General features: G+C 34.2%; 1 protein-coding gene and 2 pseudogenes across 1 annotated transcript in view; 1 reads left to right on the forward strand and 2 right to left on the reverse strand.

Moving 5' to 3' along the window:
* Nucleotides 1-22,475, reverse strand: part of LOC126766154 (craniofacial development protein 2-like) — a 119,198-nt gene that overhangs the window by 42,539 nt on the left and 54,184 nt on the right. The window lies entirely within an intron of this gene.
* On the forward strand, nt 15,083-22,418 carry LOC126766205 (uncharacterized; annotated as a pseudogene).
* Nucleotides 18,820-21,184, reverse strand: LOC126766171 (uncharacterized; annotated as a pseudogene).

The raw sequence follows: 22,475 nt of genomic DNA on the forward strand, positions 1-22,475 counted from the left end.
TGATCTCAGCCAAGCAATAAAATTTAGTTATCATGTTGACGCATTTCTATTATTATACCCTTACCCTTTATCTCTCATACTTATATAATAGCTCCACTGCGGGCGAAGCCGCGGGTAAAAAGCTAGTTAATACATAAATATACACATGTAAACAATCAATGAAATAAAAAGAAAATACAGTCCACTAAATGTCAAATGCAATGGTAGCAACAAAATTGTAATATAAAACTTGCTCATAAAAATGTGAAAATCATTGCCGATTGAATAAATCTCATAAATTAGTATATACATATAACTAATGCAAACATACATATTCTTAATACTAATGCACACAAGCAGCAACTGATAACAGAATATCTATGGTGTGTACGTATGTGTATAAATGCGTTAGATGCATTAATTCACACAGTGATCCTAAACAGTTGTAAAATATCAATGCGTTGGTATCTGAAGTATACATAAACACATATACATACATAGTACATAGTTAAGAGATTAGAATTAAGAAATTTATCGAGGAAAGAAGATCAGAGTCAAACGTGAACTCTCACGGTACAGAAAAAATTTGAGGAAAATTTGTTTTTCTGTACATACATATGTATGTATGTTGATCGTCATTTATGTCCTCACGACCACTTTGAAAACTCGTGCACTCTGCTACGGGATAGGCAATCATCGCCATAAACTTGTTTCATCAATTGAATTCGAAGCTCATTTTCGCTCCGATAACACAAACATACTGACACTTAAAACGCAATAACTTCACTTCCAATTGATAAAATGTTATGAAATTCTCACAGGACAATCGATAAAAATAGCAGATTCTAACGCACCAGTCAACATGTAGATGGCGCCAACAGGGGAGCTAGATTCAAAAAGTCCTGTTTACTTTGGAACCACCCACCCGCACCTTGTATATTCATTTGAGGGATGCTTTGAACCAAGACGAAAACGTAAATGCCGTCATACGTCAACATGTCATCTTGCCGTCATCATTTACTGGGTCTCCGAGGTATCTGCATGAAAAGATGCAAGATGTTATGACATATGTGCGCAATTATGGAAGGCCTGACCTTTTTATAACTTCCACCTGTAATCCGGAATGGAAAGAAATAAAGCAGGAACTTTTTCCCGGTCAGCGATCCTTCGACCGGCATGACCTCATCGCTCGAGTGTTTCACTTTAAAGTGAAAACACTTCAAATAATCGCAAAAGATGCGGTTTTTGGACCGGTTAAATGTCACATGATAACTATAGAGAGGGAAAAAAGAGGATTGCCGCATTGTCATATGTTATTTTGGCTGAACTCAAAAATACAGCCCGATGAAATTGATGAAATAATAGTTGCCGAGCTACCTAATAAAGATGAAGAAATAGTCACAAAAGTGGGCAAGAAAATTTGACTTCGCCGTGGCATATGTTCAAAAAAATATCCAGAACATTTTGTAACTCAAACCCAAACCGGTGTGGATGGATATCCCATTTATCGACGACGCGACACCGACAACGTAGGGCAAGTTGCTACCTTAAATCTGCGAGGAAGAACAGTAAACTGGACATATTCCTCAATATAGTGTCCATCTTTCAAGGCTCATATAAACGTTTGATCTTGTCTTTCCTTACAAGCCATTAAATTCACATGTAAATACATCAACAAAGGATCGGATCAAGCAACTTTCAATGTCAGAAATGCTCATGACGAAGTTGAAAATTATTTGAACGGCCGGTACATCAGTACATCTGAAGCAGTGTGGAGGTTATTAGACTTCCCTATACATGACAGACAAGCTACCGTAGTACACTTAGAAAACGGACAACGAGTAGACTTCTCAGCGGAAAACATGCAAAATATAGTGGAAAATCCACCAAAAACGACACTCACGGCGTTTTTTGACCTGTGCAGAGTGACGAATTTGCTAAAACACAACACACACACTCTTTCCAGTCAGAATGTTTTTATCTCAGGATTCTAATCATCATGTACGTGACCCAACTTCGTTTCAGGACTTAAAAACAGTTGATGGTATTGTTAAAGAAACTTACCAAGCCGCTCATCGAAATAGAGGTTTTCTGGAAAACGATAATGATAATGAAAGTAACTTTGAGAGAAGCTTCGATTTCCCAATGTCCGTCTAAGTTGAGAGAATTGTTTGTGGTGATATTATTATTTTGTTTCCCCTGGAATCTTTCAACTTATGGGACTCGTTTAAAGAGGATTTGTGTGAAGATATCAGGCACATAGCTCAACAACAATCTCAAGATTTTGATGTTAATAAAGAAGATTTGATACAGATCGAAAACACACTTTTACAATTAAGCGACCAAAATTTAAGAGACTTTGGGTTACCATCTCCGAATCCCTCACTACAAAATGAAGTTAATGCTATACCGAGATGTACATACGATGTTTATGCATTATCAGTATTTGTCAATTCAAATGTACTCAAGTTGGTTGCAGATAAAAAAATAGCGTTCGATGCTGTAATAAAAAGTGTGGAAAATCCCAAGGGTGGCCTATTTTTTTGGACGCGCCTGGCAGAACAGGTAAAACTTTTTTTGCTAATTTACTATTAGCCAAAGTACGACAATCGGGAAGAAAAGCACTGGCAGTAGCGTTTTCCGGAATTGCTGCAACTCTATGCAACTTTGTGTTGGCTGGAAATTTTCGTCAAACGCTACCGGTTATAATGGGATGTAGTGCAGGTCGCCTCCACGCTTATGCATCCTGGGTAACGCTAAATGGCCTGCGGACTTCACGGCCTTACAACTCCCTAGACTTTTTGGCATCGAACTGGCTTTTAGAGTAGGAATACTTATTTGGATCTGTTAGAACCCCAGGCTGGTGGTGGCGGCATTCTTGCACCTGAGTATGATGGGCTGAAACCCATCAGAAATGGCTGACTGGACGCGCCATCCCGTTAAAACCCTGGCAGGCCTCACAGTATCTCAACCGATTTGCCGTTTAAGGTTGAAATACGATAGCCGTTTGAGGTTCGTAATGACCATTAACAAGTCACAGGGTCAATCTTTTAAAGTTTGTGGTTTGAGTCTGGAATATGCGGCATATTCAAGGGACGGTAGGTCGTCTGCTTTGTTTGTTCTTGCGCCTGATAAATAAACAGAAAATATCGTGTATCACAGGGTACTTAACTGAAGAGTAAGACCTCTGCTCTAGAAAACATGAACAATAAAGAATCATTAAAATACTTAAATATTTTATTTGTATTTCCTAAAAAAAAGAACTTAACAAAATCCAACAACTGTTTATTTTTTTCCTCTAAAGGGTAATTTCCAGCTCTCAAGAAATGTAAAAATTTCATATTGTGCCAGTATGCAGCTCTAAAGAAACCTAATACTAACTTTTAATACATTTTTTTCAATAAAATGCGAATATGGCAAAGCTAGTTTTACGAAGAAACATGAAATCAACAATTGTTTCTTGAAAGAAATTCAAAGTAATCGTTAAATTCATCCTAAATTAGCTAAAATCATTATTATGAAGTATATTTCATTTTGAAATGTTGTATAAAACTCAATCCAACCAATCATCAACTACATTCCTTAAATCGCAATGAAAATATTTATCTGTGTAATAAGATACATACATACATATTACACACAAAGTTTATTTTTTTTATTTATTACCTCTTGCTCTTCTAATGTGGATCATTCACAATGCGTAACCAGCTGTCAAAATTACTTGAAGGCATAATGTATTTTTTTCTTTAGCAATTATTTAAGAGCTGGATACCTACCTTTAATATACCTATTAAAGGGATTCTCTTGCTCTTGCAAGGTTGCAGATTGCAAAAATCCTATACCGAAATATACAAGGGCACGAGAGCACCTATTGCAGAATCTAGTGATAAATGAACGGTTGGTTCGGTCAATTTATTGTAAATGACTATTGCGCATGGCTATTGTGAATTGGCGCACCTTCTGCATTTACTCTTAACAAAAAACGGTAACAAATCTTTATAATTTAAATATAAATTATAAAATCTATTTAAAATTTACCTTCCTCAACTATTTAACGTCAAAATATGTATTTAAGTAAAATGACAGCTAGCACAGGGTTGCAATTATTTTACGTGTCATTGCACGAAAATAAACATGGGTTTTGGTCTGACATATTTTACAGCCCTGGCAAATATTTTTCTGCGTGTGTTTGTTGTTGTGCCGTTGCATTAGGTGGAAAAACTCCACAACTCGTGCACAGTGCAAGGATTTTGCAAGAGCAAGAGAATCCCCCTATTACAATGTCATTCACATACAGATGTATGGATGTAATTACAAATCAAATTCAAATCAAGATATTCAGGGGTGTTGTGGAATCCAAGACAGAATTGCTTAGCTGTCTAAATTGCAAGCCAATTCTGATTTTCAATGATGCCACAGTATCTGTTTGAATTTCCGTCTTTCGGAAATACGCAAAATCAATATTCGAATCAGTTATTTACAAATATGACAAAACTTGCAAATTAATACGTTTGGAAGCAATCCTAATAAAGTTTTTAATGACTTCCGAATTAAAGAGAGATTTTAAGAGATAACATTTATTGAATGAATAAAGAGGCATTTGGGTGTTACGTTTATTACATCTTGTAAATCTAATATCTTTAAATATCCGGATTTTTTTTCCAAAAACTCAATAATTAGGACATTTCGTGTATTATACTTATGTTTTCCTCCACAGAAATAAAGATAAATTCGTAGTAATAAAATAACTTGGTTTCTTAACTTACATTTCAAATCTGTGAGCCACTATCTTCTTGCTTTGTTTCTGATAGCAAAACCGATAAAATTGAAACCCAAAACCGATACAAATTCTGTTTCGAATATCAAACTAATAATATCTGAATTCATGATACCAGATTTCATAACACCCCTGATTAACACTTTTCAGAAATAACATGGGCGCGAATTAATTTTTACCAGAAGTAAAAATTAGTCAAAATAATATATTTTGAGCTGCACCGAAATGTGTACTCTTTAGTTATACTCTTAAGACTAACTTATTATATGTTTCTTACTTCTATTTATACTAACTAGTATGATACTTATTACTAGTTAATAGTTTGTTTAGATACAGATTATATTATTTGTTTAGGTCTGTTTACATATGCTTTGTTTTAAGATAAGATTGTTGTGGTATTCAAACTGAAGACTGTTTTGATTTGTGTTTGTTTAGAATTGTTTGTTGTAGTCATAGTGCATTTCAATTCATTTTTCGTCGGTGCAAATGCTTGTATTTGTAAAGTGGACTTCGTCCAGAAGCCTTCGAAAGCAATTTGCAGGGGTCGAATCGTTACATCCGTGAACGTATCACTCGTCACGTAAAAACCCGTATTTCGTATTATGACATCCGTGATCGTAACGCTTCTATCGTAATCTGGCATGATGACATACGTGAACGAGTATAGAAACGTATTCGTTCGGTCGAATTGTCATTCGAACGCAAATTACCAATCGTAATAGACAAATTTATGGAAATGTGAGCAAATTTTTTTCAAATTTTATGGTTTTTATAATTTTTAGTAATAAAGAACATAAATAAGAAACCAATGAATGGAATATCTCCTTAAAAAAAAAATATTTATATGAACAAAATTTTTGTATTTTAGTTGACATTAAAAATAAAATTATTTACGGTAACGGACATATACATTTTTGAATTAAATTTATTAAAGATTATTTGGTTTCTTATCGTTTGGTCGATTACGGTGAAGCGATTCGCTGCCCCGGTGTCCATTTCTTGTGTGTGATAAGAATCGCAATTTTGAGGGTCGCAACTTGTTGTAAATTTTATGCAGATGTTATTTAATGCCTCACAAACGTTAGCAAATCTTCCACTTTTTTGGGGTGAAACTTTCCTCTCTTACCAAATTTCCTAAAATTCTCCACCGTCTTTTTAAGATTCTAATGCTTTGTTCAACGATACATCTACAAAGAAAATTTTGTTTTGTTTTGACAGTTCCAAATCTATTGTGACCTACAAATACGATCCAAAGCAATGCGGAATTTAAAAACTATTGTGAATTGAAAATACATTACGATCCGTTTGCTATCGTATGTCATAATGCCAATCACCGCATACGATTAACGTATCACGTAATTTGCTTTCGTATGTTTGCCGATCCGTGCACGGATGTAACGATTCGACCCCAGTTTGAAATGGGTAATTATATCATTTTGATTACAATAATTTTACTTTAATACTATGTTCGGACCGACAACGAAAACATGTTTTCGTCGGAAAAGCTGGTTTTCGCACGAAAACTTGTGTTTTCGTTAATGTAAAATCTGTCAAACGAAAACACAGTTTTCGCTGAAAACTACATGAAAACTTTCATTCCACTCATTATAATCGGTGCCTGTTCTAGTTTAATCGATGTTTTTGGAAGACATATTTTGTCGGCCCTAAATTGTCACTTGATATTTGTTTACATTCCATATACAAAAACAGCAGTCGCTTGATATTCTCATATTAAGGGGATTCTTTTGCTCTTGTAAAACCTTGCACGGTGCAGAAATTGCAGAATTTTCCTCTTCGTGCAAAGGCACAAAACAAACACACGCGGAAAATTATTTGCAATGGCTATAAATATGTCAGACCAAAGCCCATGTTTATTTTCGTGCCGTCATATATCACTAGATTCTGCACTGGGTGCTCTCTTGGCCTTGCATATTTCGGTATAGGGTTTTTGCATTTTGTGTCATCGAAATTGTCAGTGAAAACTCATCGAAAACACACATTGTCGGTCCGAACGACTTAGATTCCACAACATACAATTGTGTTTTCAAAATGTTTTCAATGTCGGCCCGAACATAGTATTATAATCAAATACTGTTAAGTTCGCGGAATCCAACGAAGTTGCTACCTAGCGCTTTTCCCACGTTAACCACTTCTCCTGCAGAGGCTAATGAACAGCAGAAAAGGATGGACTCTGATTTAAACCAGGAAGTTTTAGAAAATTTTTTGGCGTAATCAGGTTAAAAGGCGGTCTTCACGATCACCCAGACAGGCAGGAGTTCAAGTATAGGCTGCGTTCCTATATACTTGATCACAACGAAGGAGCGATTACAGATGAAGGAAATGTTGAAGTCGACAACACCCCAGATTTGGAAGGGAATTACTTATCTCTAACCGGTAATTATCAAAATATATTAAAAGTACAAAATATTATTAACCTAAAACTACAGAAAACATTTTAATATAATAATGAACTGATGTTAACAAATGCAAATATATGATATACAAAGTTTTTGCATACTTACCACTGTTTCTTATCCGAATTATAATAATAAACTTAACAAACACTGTTTATTAAATTTTTGCATATACTATTTTTCAACGTGTGTCAGTTGATCTAAACTCCACTGACCCAACTGAAAAAAATGATCACTTGGAGGTTCTCAACAACGACGGAATTGAGAATTTGACAGTGTACATCTGCCACAAACTTCGTAAAGACAACCCCGAAATTTGTGCCAATTCAGAAGATTGTTCATCTTATGCTCCTTTCTGGAGGACTCTCAAAACCAACAGATATGTTCATGAAGTATATGAGAGCCTTGCAAGCAGTATTTGACGACGCAAATGGTACTGATTCGCATATACATATGTATGCACAAAATATATTCAGAAGCACTTAGATTTAAGTAATTTTGTAAACTGTAGCACGAAAGTAAAAGAACTGTTACTTAGAGCTAGAATGTATTTTAGGATTCGTTCCTTATATAAAAACTTGAAAAATTTGAAAATATGACGGCTACCAGAGCTGATAGAATTTTAGTAAGGAATTCACCATTCTCGCTGCTATTTAGCAGAAATGTTCTCTGGCAGAAATATATGTAAAACGACTCAATTCATGCGAGAATGATTAAAGAGAAATTCTTTGAAGAAAAATATACAAAGACACACACAGAATGTAAAAAGGCATTTTCTGAGTCACATATGCGTGATTATTTTGAATTATATGAACCATTTTTTTCCGACAAATGGTAAAAAATTTAATTTTTTTTACAAAATCGGGAAAAATTAGGTAAAAATAATTTTAGTTTTATTTCTCTTTAATTTTATTTTTTAATTTTTAAATAAATCAATATTTCAAATAAATTATATTAATTTCCACTATTACAAAGTGAAGATGTGCCAAATGAACTTCATTTCTTCAAAGTAAATTGATGACCTTCATGAAATATGCATATTCGCATTATTTCGTTATCATTTCCATATTTGTACCAATAGAATATATAGGGCATATACATATGTATGTACAGTAGAGGCCCGCTAATCCGGACATGGCCTAATCCGGATTCCACTGTAATCCGGACAGGGTTAAAAAACTCAAAATTTCTATTATGTCCCTTGTAATCCGGACCGACTTTCTCTATCCGTATTCTCTAATCCGGATCACATGTTTATTATTCACTACATTCGCTTTTATGCTTTATTGGTTTAAGTTTTTTTTTGTTTTTTTTGGAACATGTGTATTATTTGTTACAATAAACAATAATTTCAATAATTTCATAATACATAGTTCTGATATGTCTTTGGTAATCCGGATTTCCTTATATTCCGGAAAGGGGCCGGTTTTAATTGATCCGGTTTAGCGGGCCTCTACTGTAAATGTATTATTTCTTTGGCACATTTGTCTGTATGTTTACGAAAGCAAATGCGAGCCACATACATATGCACATACATTCATAATAGCAAGTGCCGCCCGCATCTTTTCGCATCTCCGTTGTCACGGACAACCAATGGCCGAAACTCACGTTTTGTCAAAGAGTCAATCTGTCGAAGCACTGAAGCGACGACAAAGCGTCACAACATCAACATAGAAAATCCAAGCTATGTCGACAAAAATAAACTAATGGCCGCCGATTGTCACCGCTTCCCTTGCCGCTGTAACAGCTTCGCCAACAAACTAGCGTAAATATGTATGTTTTTATATGAGCTTGAATACATACCGACGCAGATTTTTGCGAGCCACGGAAAAATATTTTAGAATTGACAAATATTATAAATCGACAACAGCTATGTTGCCACTTTTCTCACTTCTTTCTTAGAACAAACACCAGAAAGTTGTTCAATTTATGATTTTTAGCTTTTGCCATTTTCGCGAAAAGACGCTTGTTGGCAAAGGCATGCTCGGGGACATGTTACAGCGTCTGTTTTTATGAATGAAAGGAGGTCGCTTGTGGAATTTTCGCCTGCGTTTATGAATGAAATCGTTTTTGTTGTAAAATTTACTATATTTGATTAAATATCCAAATTGACTGTAAATATTACTATGCATGCATTCATACAAAATTATACTCATACATAATTATTTTTACATGTCAATATTGAATTGCTGAGGGCAAAACGCAAAAGCATACATACATATGTACACATGTACATATATGCATACATTGCACATACAAGCGAGCCTGATTGAAAGCAAACACTTAAACAAGCGAAACGGAATTCTTTATACTATGTTCGGACCGACAACGAAAACATGTTTTCGTGAGAAAAACTGTTTTCGCACGAAAACTTGTGTTTTCCTTCATGTAAAATCTGTCAAACGAAAAAACAGTTTTCGCTGAAAACTACTTGAAAACTTACATTCCACTCATTATAATCGGTACCTGCTCTAGTTTAATCGATGTTTTTGGAATTGTCACTTGATATTTGTTTACATTCCTTATACAAATACAGCTGTCACTTGATATTCTCATATTAGGGGGATTCTTTTGCTCTTGCAAAACCTTGCACGGTGCAGAAATTGCAGAATTCTCCTCTTGGTGCAACGACACAACAACAAACACACGCAGAAAATTATTTGCAATGGCTGTGAAATATGTCAGACCAAAGCCCATGTTTATTTTCGTGTCGTCATATATCACTATATTCTGCAATGGGTGCTCTCTTGGCCTCGCATATTTCGGCATATAACTTTTGCATTTTGTGTCATCGTGCAATCTTGCAAGAGCAAGAGAATGCCGCTATTGATAGTTGTCAGTAAAAACTCATCGAAAACACACATTGTCGGTCCGAACGACTTAGATTCCACAACATACAAACGTGTTTTCAAAATGTTTTCGTTGCCGGTCCGAACATAGTATTACATTCGTTGGGAGTGTAATCATGGGCACATACATATATTTGTATCTCTTCATATTCTTGGGTATGTGAGAGAGTTGTATTTGTATAATTTTTTCGCTGTTAAAAATGGGATATCAAAGAACTTATTTTTCTTCAATATTCTCTGCTTGGGCATACATGCTATGTCATCATATGCCTATTTATCTTTATACTCTCTGGTTGAGTATGTGAGAGAACTGTTAAAAATGTCAATATTTCACACCTTGAATTCTGTGGTTGTGAGGTGAATTCGTTACTATATATCTAACAAATGTTCGATATCGAACCTGCACCTTCTCTATGCTTTATGTTCTCTGATTCAACGTACCATTTTGATTCATTCATAAAACCAAAAGCCATACACCTCTCCCCGAGCATACCTTTGCCAACAAACGGCTTTTCGCGACGAAGGCAAAGGCTAAAAATCATAAATTGAATATATTTCTGAAATTTGTATGAGAAGGGAAAAGTGATAAACCTGCAAATATAAGTATTCAAATATTTTAGAATAAAATTGACAAAATATTTTATTTGTCGATTTTCAAGTCAAGAAATTCAAAAAAATATTTAATATTTATCTGATTTATGTGTGCAGTCAATCCCGATTAAAAAGTACTCCGCTTAAGTGCCAATCTCTCTTAACTGCCTGTATATGCCTGCATGTCACGTTTTTTTTTTTTGTTTTTTTTTTATATGCATAGAAATTTTTGTTTTAAGTACCACTCGCTTATGTACCATATTATATTTTTATTTTTAACAAACCCCAAAAAGGCTGTATGTTTGTTTAAATACATATGTACGTATGTAAAATCAATTTGAAATAATTTACAATTATAAAATATTTTTACGTGGCTCGCAAAAATCTGCGTCGACATGTATATGTCGGAGTCTGTTCGGCTTCCATTAGTACTTCAAACAACTGACTGTCGATCCTCTTACTGCTTATGCCTGTACCCTCGAACCACACTCGACGACAGCGACAACCAATCACTGCACGATCAACGGCTGATGCAATAATGAGGAACTTATTCTTCTGATGAAATTCCTGAGACTGTATACCCATACACTCATACACGCATACCAACATACACACACTATGAGGGTGTGCCGACACGGCCATCCTGACCCTAAGACGACCTCGTGTAGAGAATAATACCTTCATACTTAAATTTCCCTTTTCTTTTTGTGTATTATAGACTGAATATTAAATAGTTTCATAACAAAAGCCAATTTTCTTATTTTAATTCGTAAAGAGTTATCATATTAACAGTCTCACAAAACAGTATTGAGGTACTTAAACAATATTTAATATTATTTATTAATATTAATTATTTTTCTTCGTTATTCATTTTTCTTTTCATTATTCATTCTTCTTCATTTTTGTCACATAATCAATTCATTACTCAATCAAATGCCCCACACGCCATGATCAAAACAACCATTAGTATGTTTTGCACTTGTGCTCGCATTATGATCTGAGTACTCTGCTATTTTCCTTGGCCAGCCATTCATATATTTTGTCATTCTTATTCGTTTACTTCACTCCCTTTAGTGATTTCAACATTCTCAACATCTTCATTCTCATTTCTTCAGTGATTTCAACACTCTCAATACTCTCAATATTTTAATTTTCGCTCTCTTCACCGTTCGCAACGGATTCTCTACTTGCAACAACATCCTCATCATTGCCTATTACATAAAACAAAATTTCAATACAATTATCGTCAATTTTTACGTTACTTAATATTTGTACAGTACTACATATTACTGCCACCATCCGCCACCATCCGGCCCGCATAGGCCCTTCATCCGGCCCGCCATCTCTTATAGTCTTTGGGCATCTCAGTTGTATAGGCCTGAAACACGTGATGGATAAAGTAGTGCAGACAGTTAATTTTATACGCGCAAGAGGGCTTAACCACAGACAGTTCCAGGCTTTTCTGGCTGATGTCGGTTCAGATCACGAAGACATTGTATACTTCAGTCGCGTTCGCTGGCTCAGCAGAGCAGCTACACTAAAACGATTATATTCCCTGCTGGACGACTTAAAGATTTTTCTCGGCAACAAAGACCAAGAAATTACTTTCCTTACTGATGAGGAGTGGTTGGCTGATCTGGCTTTCCTGGTTGATATAACTAAATATCTTTCTGATCTTAACTTGAAACTGCAAGGGAAAGACCAACTATGCACACAGTTATACGAACACGTTCTAGCTTTCACATAAAAGCTTTTGTTGTTGGAAAAGCAGCTGGAACAAAAGCAGTTGATTCTTTGGGAGACCTTATCTACAAGAAATCAGGATACCTTGGATTTTGACAAGTACGTGTTGATGTTACAAAGATTAAGGAACGAGTTTGACGACAGATTCGCAGACTTCAAATCACAAACTCCCTGCATGAAAGTGTATCAAAATCCATTTGATGTTGAAATTGAAAGCGCTGCGCTGAGTTTACAGCTGGAGTTAATAGAATTGCAAAGCAGCTCTCATCTAAAAACAGCATATAATAATTGTCTTCCAAACTTAATTGAATTTTACAAATAGTATATTACACCCAGTCAATACCCAAACCTTACTAAGCTGGCTATTCAAAATATTTCTTTATTTGGTAGTACATATGTTTGCGAGCAGCTGTTTTCTCGCATGAAGTTTAACAAATCAAAAACCAGATCATCTTTATTAGATAGCCATCTTAAAGGCATTTTGCGCATAGCCACTTCTAAAACTCCAGCTGACATAGATGCGCTGTGCAAACAGAAAAAATTTCAGACATCTCATTAATTAGATTTTAAGAATAAGAATATCTTTATATGCTAAGGCCATAGTTACATTAATAATAATATATTAAGATTTATATGATGTTGCTTTTTTAAATAAATAAATATACCAAAACTGAAGGTCATTTTGTTTTTTTTTTTTGGCCCGCTACGGTTATGAAAATGCTAAACCTGGCCCTTCACAAAATTATGTTGGACGGGCCTGGCCTTTACCTTTTAGCATAACAATGTTATTGAATCTTTTCCCAGAAAATTTTGTACTTAGCTTTCCGAATATTCTGATCCCGAATCAAAGGTGATTTCCGAAATTTGGTCTCTGTGTGTCTGTTCAGGCATCCTTTAGGTACTGCAACGCTGCACTGTTCCACTCGCTTTTCCCGGTTGAATGCCTTGTTCTTATCAACTTCCTTCTTTGTACATTGGGTAGATATGTGACCCAATTCTCCGCATTTAATTTTTCATGGTGACAATCGTGTTTGCCATGTCGTGTTTTGTCGGTCGCAAAGTGATTCTCTTAATCTGCATTCAAATATTTTATGGCCCAATTTTCCGCAAAAATTACACTCTATCAATAATTGTTTTTGCCGTTTAGTATAAGTTTCGGACTTTTGCTCCATAACACCACTTTTCCTTTTATTGAAAGCAGAGATAAAGGCAGGAATAAAGGGATGTTCAACTTATTCCAGTGTGAGAGTGCTTCAAAATTAGCGTTTTTTATAACATTTTCCATTATGGCCAGATTGGACAAAATAATAATTTTTGGGCATTTAAATTAAAACACCCAACATTTAGTACGAATAAAAATTACTACATAATGGTTATTTATTATTTAAAGAAACTATTTAAATCTTTCTAAAGTATATTAGAACAACTGACTTTTGACCTTGTAATACCCAATAAAAGGATTTAAGCTTGTTAGCTCTCAATCACTAAATGTTTTTATCATTTTCCATTGAAAATAATACTATGATGCTTCAAATTACAAAACGTTTCATCAAATACCTCTAAATTTTACAAATTTATTTAATTTTCATCGTTTTACATTTTTTATAAGTGGTCTTGAACGATCCAGAGATAAAGAGATGTCCAACTCCCCTCTCTCTGGAAATGAGAGAACAATTGATAAACGTCAAAACCTCCTGAGCTTTGACAGCTAATCGAGTTCAGTAGGTTTTGACGTTTAGCAATTGGAAACGAGCGATGGCCAGATTGAAATCTTACCAAAAAAATATGTAAACGGAGGGATTTGTTGCATCGTTCACGACCACTTATAAAAAATGTAAAGCAATGAAAATTACATAAATTTGTGAAATTTAAAGGCATTTGATGAAACGTTTTGTAATTTGAAGCATCATAGTATTATTTTCAATGGAAAATGATTAAAAACATTTAATGAATGAGAGCTAGCAAGCTTAAATCCTTTTATTGGGTATTGAGAGGTCAAAAGTCAGTTATTCTAATATACTTTAATAAGATTTAAATAGTTTCTCCATATAATAATAACCCCTATATAGTAATTTTTATTCATACTAAATGTTGGGTGTTTTAATTTAAATGCCCAAAAATTATTATTTTGTTCAATCTGGCCATAATGGAAAATGTTATAAAAACGCTAATTTTGAAACGCTCTCACACTGGAATAAGTTGAACATCCCTTTATTCCTGATTAAAAGTGAACGCTTTCAATTCGGACTGTAAATCGCCTCAGGTTCGAACAGTTGATGTGAAACTTAAACGCTGCAATCGGTTATCGAAGCTTGCCAACAACGTAAAAGTACGTTTACATATGAACTTAATCTCGTTATAAGCTTGTTCAATAATCTATGCGTTTACATAGGCAAATGAGATTATCAACTGTCAAATTTGTAGTACTATTTGTATTTGTTGTACTATATTTGTATCTCGCAGTTTGCTGCCAGTAATAAGAAATTGGCAGAAATACGGAAAAGACGACAACTTAGATTGGAAAAAATATTAACTGAGATAAAAATGCAAAATTCCTTATTGCTTTTTGTAATAAATAACAATAGGCCAAAACGTTTGTGGAAACACGTAAGCAATTACATCATTTTCTAAAATTCCCACTTGACGTTGTATTGTAGGAAAGGCACGGTAATTTTTGGGAGCTCGACGTTGCTTTCAATAGTGACCAATTCTTCAAGGAGAGCTTCGGAATGAGTCGGGAATCATTCAAAATTTTATGTAATGAGCTAACAAACATTCACAAACGTGATACTATATACAGGCAATGTATTCCATTATAAAAAAGAATAGCTATCGCTTTGTATGCCCTTGGTTCTTCTGCTGAGTACAGAACAGTTGGAAGACTATTCGGGGTTTCCAAAGCGTCTGTATGTTTTATCCTTAAAGACTTTTGCAGAGCGGTGTGGGACATACTATCGCCTAAATATTTAGCCAGCTCATTTCTTACGCAAGAAAAAATTACGGAGTGCGTTGAAGGATTTGGAAAGATTGGATTTCCCCAATGTCTGGGCGCAGTAGGTAAGTTCATGAATTTGAAATATTTTACCCATAACATGCAAATACAATTTACTTCAGATGGATGTCGTATTGAGATTAGGCCCTCCGCATCTGATGCTGTTGACTATTTCAACTACAAAGGTTGGTACTCAATGGTTTTACTAGCCCTCGTATACTACAGGTAAGTTAACAACATACATGTTTTGGAAAATACTTAACACATTTTTTTAGATATAGGTTTATGTACATTAATGTTGGAGCACCTGGTCGTTGTAATGAATCCCAAATATTTGAAAAATTCAACTTGAAAAGAATTTTGCAAAACCCTCTGCTTAAAGAGAATGCGAAAAAACTTTGTGACACTAATGTCCCAATTGTAGTTCTTGGAGACTTTGGCGTTTCGCTTTACTCCGTTTCTAATGAAGCCCTATCCCTATAACAAAGCCGCTGAGGATCACGATAATATTTTCAATTACCATTTACCTAAATCTCGAAGGGTTGTGGAGAACGCTTTGGCCACCTGAAGGCAAGGTTTAGAAGGATATGGAAAGGAATTGACAACGATATTAAAAACGCTATATTAATAATAAAATGTTCTTGCGTCTTGCACAATTTTGTAAATGAAATGAATGATAAACACGAAATGGTTGCAAATGCAAACAAATTTCGAAAGCGCACACCCACTAGAGCAACGTGATCCATTATTCAATTCTGGAACCAACGACCCTAATGTAGAGAACATCAGAAAATCTATAGCTCTATTTCTATATAAGTTTATGTGTTTTATTTTATCAGTTCATTTTCTCATTTACAGTCAATTCATTTTTCATATTAATATATCACAATATAACAATATTAATTCATTAACAAAAGAAAATAATTCATAAGAAAAATAAATCTAATATATAAAATTCTCGTGTCACGGTGTACGTTATTGAACTCCTATGAAACCGCTGGACCGATTTTCGTGAATCTTAGCGTGCATATCGGCTAGGGTGGAGAATCGGGCAACATCTATTTTTCATCCTCCTAATTGTTAAGGGAAATTGGAAAATTACCAAAAAGTAACATTTTTCCATACAATTTTTTTTTTCAATTTTTGTTTGTTTTGTTTTTCAATATTTTTATTTGTCAAATATTTGAATCATTCAATTTCGGTCGCATGATTTTTTTATTCCGGCTATATACATATAATTTATAAGAAAGTTGTGTTAGTTACACCATTTATAACTCAAGAACGGCTGAATCGATTTAACTGAAAATTGGTGGGAAGGTAGATTAGAACCAGGGTAAGGACATACGATACATTTTATCTCTTTTATCAAAATTTAATTCAACTCATAAATACAAAGATTATATTTCAAATCATCCTCCTTTCCTTGAATATATGCGTATAATTTTAAACAGATTCTTCCTCAAAACTAATACAATTGCTAAGTATTTGGAATAGTAGAAAAGAATTGCAACCAAATACGCAGTGAAATAGATTATAATTGGCTCAGTAATCCAGCCGATTTTTTCATCTTTCCACGATTGAAAACCGGTTCACCATGTGCAGTCCACTAGAATGACTGTCGGTTGAACTCCAGTGAGAAATGATGGAGCTATGTTTTTATTGTCTCACACCGACGCAAAAATTCGGTTTTATTTTAAACACTTCTCAGAATCAGTTATTCGTTGTTCTGTTGGATTATGAACTTGCGAGGCAACCACTTTGTACAGAGCTTTCTCCTGATGCTCTAATCATTCTCCTCGGTTTATGATCCATTTTTTTGTAAACTAACACAAGTTGCTTCAGAAAAATGCTATATCTTATTAACGAATAGTTATAATAGGCGTGTTTTATTTGACCAGCAAATTAAGCTATTAGCTTATTTTGTTTGGAAGACTTAGTCAACATAATTATGTTGGCTTGTCATAAGCTGCCATAGCTTGTATATTGGGCTAGAGGCATTGCCAGTTAAAATGCTTTTTTCATTCACAATAGCTATGATTTTTCCCAAAAAAAGTAGTTGGCAATAGCGACAACCCTCATTTTGACAGATAAAAATGTAAACAAATGAAAAATATATAAATTTGCTACGAAGTCCGGAAAAGCCAAAATTCCTGCTAAAACAATGATGTACATGTATGTATGGTACTTAAGTAATACAATTACCTACAGACAACTAGCCGTATTGTTTGGTGTAACGAAGTCCACAGCATGGGTGATTGTTCGTCGGGTTGTCGCGTGGGTTATCTCAATAGGACATGAGTTTGTTAAGTGGCCAACTGGAGATGTGTTGGAAAAAACAACTCGCAAGTTTTTACAAAGGAAACAAATACCAGGTGTTATTGGTGCTATTGATTGTACCCACATAACAATTAATGCATCAATAAAAGACAAACACATACTATATATTTTGATCGTAAACGTAATTATAGTGTTGTTCTGCAGTCCATTGTCGATGCTGATAAAAAATTTATTGATATTTATTGTGGTGAACCCGGATCATATCATGACTCTAGAGTGCTAAAAAGGTCAGCATTTTATAGAAAAGCGGAAAATAATATGGAAAGTTTATTTCCAAATTCTACTTTTATTCTCGGGGACTCGGCATACCCTTGCAGAAATTACCTCATACCGGTGTTTAAAGATTATGGTTCGTTAACGCCCAATCAAATCAGCTTTAACAAAACACATTCTTCAGCAAGAATAGTTGTTGAAAATGCATTTGGCGCACTGAAAGGACGTTTCCGAAGGCTTCTTAAATTTACGGAGCATAGAAATTTATGTGCAATTTCCAATTTAGTTGCAAGGGCATGCATTATGCACAATATATCGCTCATTTGCTGCAACGTCGTCATAACTCAAAAAACGTGATTTTTGAGTTAAGGATGCAGAATTGTTCGTTATATCATACTTCATGTTGAGTGAAAAATTCATATGAATACCTCTTATATGCTCCGCTTGATAAGAGAATATGATTCCTGTTTTATAACGTACATAAGGTTGGAGTCAGATTTGTAAAAACTTTTAACGCGTTTTATGGCAAATCGATTTTTTTGACTTATGCCGGTCTTGCAGCAAATGAGCGATATGTATTATCACAAACGACGATACAATTATTGACCCTCAAATTGAAAGTGCCGAACCCGAGCCAGAACCTGCGAATGAGCTGGCGAGAGAAACAAGTGGAGATCGTCGGAATCAGTTCCTTACAGTTTTAACACGAAGAAATTAATAAATTTTAATTATTTTAATTTTAAAATGTACTTTTAGAGCAACATTTTCAATTTTCAATCTCAAATAATAAAACTATTTATAATTTTACGACATATTTGTTTTATATAATCACGTACATATACGTATGCATTTGCAGATTTGTATGTAAAAATGTTCATTTTATGATAAGCTTGATTTTATATTTCCGATAAATAAAACAATACATTTTCGTTATGAAATCAAGTAACTTTTCTAATTTTTATTCACAAAATAATGCTGTAAAATTTTTAATTTTTCTTCCTCTATTTTCAGTTTTTTTTGTTCAATTTCTATTAGAATATCTTGTTTTTCGGCCATATCCTGTATTTGTTTTTCTATATTCGCGTAAAACTACGCCTTCACTTCAGCACTTTTCCTTTTTTGTTCGATTTTTTTTATCAAAATATCGTTCTTTAGCGCTTTTCCGATAACGACGATTCGGAACAGGATTTGCTGAGTTCGGCTCCTGTGAATACACTGCATTCGGTATGCATATGCTACGGCTTAGTGCAGACTGGCTCTGTCTTGAAGTACTTGGCATATCGTCGAGCATTGTTTGAAAATCAGTTGAATCCTTACCTGTTTAAAAATATAAAAAAAGCGAATGCAATATAAGCAATACATAATGAACATTAAATTTTAACTAACCACTAAACTCAACCAATGCCTCTTGAGGTTCTGTCCCAATATTTATGGTGTGGTTGTTGGACACCAAGCAACTTTCGCCAAAAATTTCGTTCATTTCGCGCATATAAGGTACTGTGCACGGAGAAGTGCCAGTCTGCTTTTCGTTGTCTTTCGCTGTTTTGTAGGCATTCAAAAGCGTTCGCATTTTTGATACAAGGGCAGCCGCATTAATTGTTGTATCCTGTGAAAACAAATGTAATAAATTTTTACAAAATAACTTTAAAATATTCTTACTGTAAATCCTTGATATACCATGTCCTCCAAGACGTTTTCATATGCGAACTTTTTCTTCCGCGCATGCAGGAACTCATCCTTCCTCTCAGTGTAGCACTTCAGGAATAGAAGTGTCTCGGCCTTCGTCCAAACTTTTCTTTTGCTGTATATAAACGAAATAAATAATTATTTAGTATGTGAAAAGTTTGTTTACAAATTTAAAAATTCAAATTTACCTTTTGTACATGTCAAAAATTTCGTTGCAATAAATTGAATATCAGCTGATTGTTATTGCCCGCGTTGCCAACATAATACATATTTAAGCGAAAATGAGAAATAAGCTAAATGCGTTTTATTTGTCCATGGTTTAGCTATTAGCTTATGATGGTCAAATAAAACACGCCTAATGCAACTAATAGAAATCGTATAGATGGTAGTAGTAGTATTATCTATGTATATGGTCCTCTAGTAATTAATAAAAACTTAAAATTTATATACACCCGCGGCCAAGCGTAACTTACCACTTGATATTTTTTCACTATTTTCAATTTTTGTCGTTCTTTGGGTAACTTTTTTATGGATTTAATAGAATACGGGGAATATATCGATGGCTCGAATATATTTGGTTATCTGTTGACTTTAATCTGGCCCATTTGTAAAATTAAATAAAGACAACTTTTTTTTTATTTGCACACAAGTCTTGATTTCATTATTACTAATTCTTGTAATAACTTTACAACATTTTTTGTTTCAATTGAAAATGGAATTACAACATATTCAAAAAGAATAACGGGAAATCTAATATGGCGTCGGTCCACCTCTAGCGGATATTACAGCTTCGATACGACCAGGCATTGACCCAACAAGTTTCTCCAAAACACTGCTTGAAATTTCCTCCTCCCAAACACTTTCTAACATTTTTTTAGTTCTGGTTTACTTTTACTTTTTTGACAGAACTTATTTTTTTTTTTAATATTTTATATTTGTGTAAGTCAGAGATCACTTCGTTAAAACTTAACGGAAAAATTCCATTACAGCAACAAGTACCGTTACAATGAGTGATAGAACACGTTTTCGCTAGAAATTTCTTAATGGTAAGTTACGCTTGGCCGCGGGTGTACATACATAACAGTATAAAATAAAAAAAAAATCATATACATATATATATATATATATATCGGAATCAGTTGCTTACAGTGTTATATATGTATATATAATAAAAAAAATCTTCTCCTGGACTAGATTCGTGGTGTAAAACGTAATTCTCACGTTTTCAAGGATATGCTGTTATATGCTTTGCTTAAATGCTTCTAAGAATTTTTCGAGGATGGCATTTCTTTCTCTTTCAACTTGAAGGGCCTCCCTGCCATCCTCTTTAATTGCTTCAATTTCCGCCTTAATTTTTCTATTTGAAGCCCGGAATTCCTCCAAAAATTCATTTTGAGTATTATTTGAAGTATGTTTTTTTCTTTTCCTTGCAGGTTCCTCGTCTACAAACGGCAATTCTTCCTGGGAATCCAGCGTAATGGAAAAGCTGTTAAGGGGTAATGCACAGTCTACAACTTCGTTAACTGTAATAAATTAGTTTATAAAAATAAATATAAACTTTTCAAATTTCTGTTTTGTTTTACTAAACTCTCCTCCACCAACGTTTTCAAATTAAAGCTTTTATAGCTCCGGAGGATACTATTTATTTTAGGGTAGAATTCCCATGTGGAAGGGCTGCCGCCAGAGGGACCAATAGATTTCCTCTCATCTCTGTAAAATTTTTAGTAACTTTTTGAAAACTTTTATATGAATAAATGCACATGCATATTAAATAAACTTGCCTGTATTTATTTGTCAAATTATGTATTTTCACACGAATTTCATTCGCGGAATATACATGCCCCTTTGTGGCCATTTCTACAGACATATCCTTAAAAACGTGAGAATTACGTTTTACACCACAGGCAATTTTTCCTTCCACAAGCATAAAAGAAGTTCAACATCCTCTTTGTTCCACCTTGATCTCTTTTTCCTGAAAAGTTAACAAATTTCCATATATTTTAAATAATAATTTTATTAAAAATAAGTTTACTAACCTCTTTCCCTCGCTGTCGACCACTTCTGTTTCCTTTGTCATTTGACATTTCTCCTCTTTTTCGCAAAAATTATCGATAAAATTAGGAATAACACCGCTAATCTAGTTGTGTAATCTGAGATTAATTTTTAATCTCGGATTAACTAGAGAGAAATTTTGTATGGTAAATCTCGTTTCTTAATTACGGATTATCGAGTTAATCTCGTTAATGGAGTTAATCTCGTTATATGTAAACATTAGGGTGGCCCATATTATATAGGCGAAAAACTAAATCGGGTTTACAGATCGGGGCACCCCCCAAATTTTTTGCTATCGCCAAAACAAATATTCTGGGAAAGTTTCAATTTAATATTCCAACGGGAAGAGGGTGCTCAATGACATATAACATTAAGGAAAAAATGAAAAAATCCGCAATTTTGATAATTTTTTTTAATAAGTACAACTACGTAGGAAGTAATAAATTCATTTATTTTATAGAATAATGTTAATAAATAACGCAATCTTATATAATAATAAAGAGGGATAAAAATACATGGGTTATTTCTTTGAAGTTGCCGACCCCAAGCTTTTAACAACTGCTCTCTTTGTCGTTTTTGTCGGAACCCACTTTCTATTAGCTTCTACCACTTGTAGGAGCAACTGCTTCTCTTCTTCATCATTTGTTAGAAGCTTATTGATGTCTTCAAACAGTTTGACTCCACGCTCAGCAATATCATTAACAACTTTCAGGTTTCTTACGATTTGTTTCCCTCCAATGTAATGCTGATTGATGTTCCATTCATTTGGATCTGTGTTTAAAAACGTTGAATTTATCTTTAACTTTTCAAACACCTGCAAAGAATCACCTCTTACTTTTCGG

The sequence above is a fragment of the Bactrocera neohumeralis genome, unplaced genomic scaffold (assembly GCF_024586455.1).
Source record: "Bactrocera neohumeralis isolate Rockhampton unplaced genomic scaffold, APGP_CSIRO_Bneo_wtdbg2-racon-allhic-juicebox.fasta_v2 cluster11, whole genome shotgun sequence".
Classification (NCBI taxonomy): Eukaryota; Metazoa; Arthropoda; class Insecta; order Diptera; family Tephritidae; genus Bactrocera; species Bactrocera neohumeralis.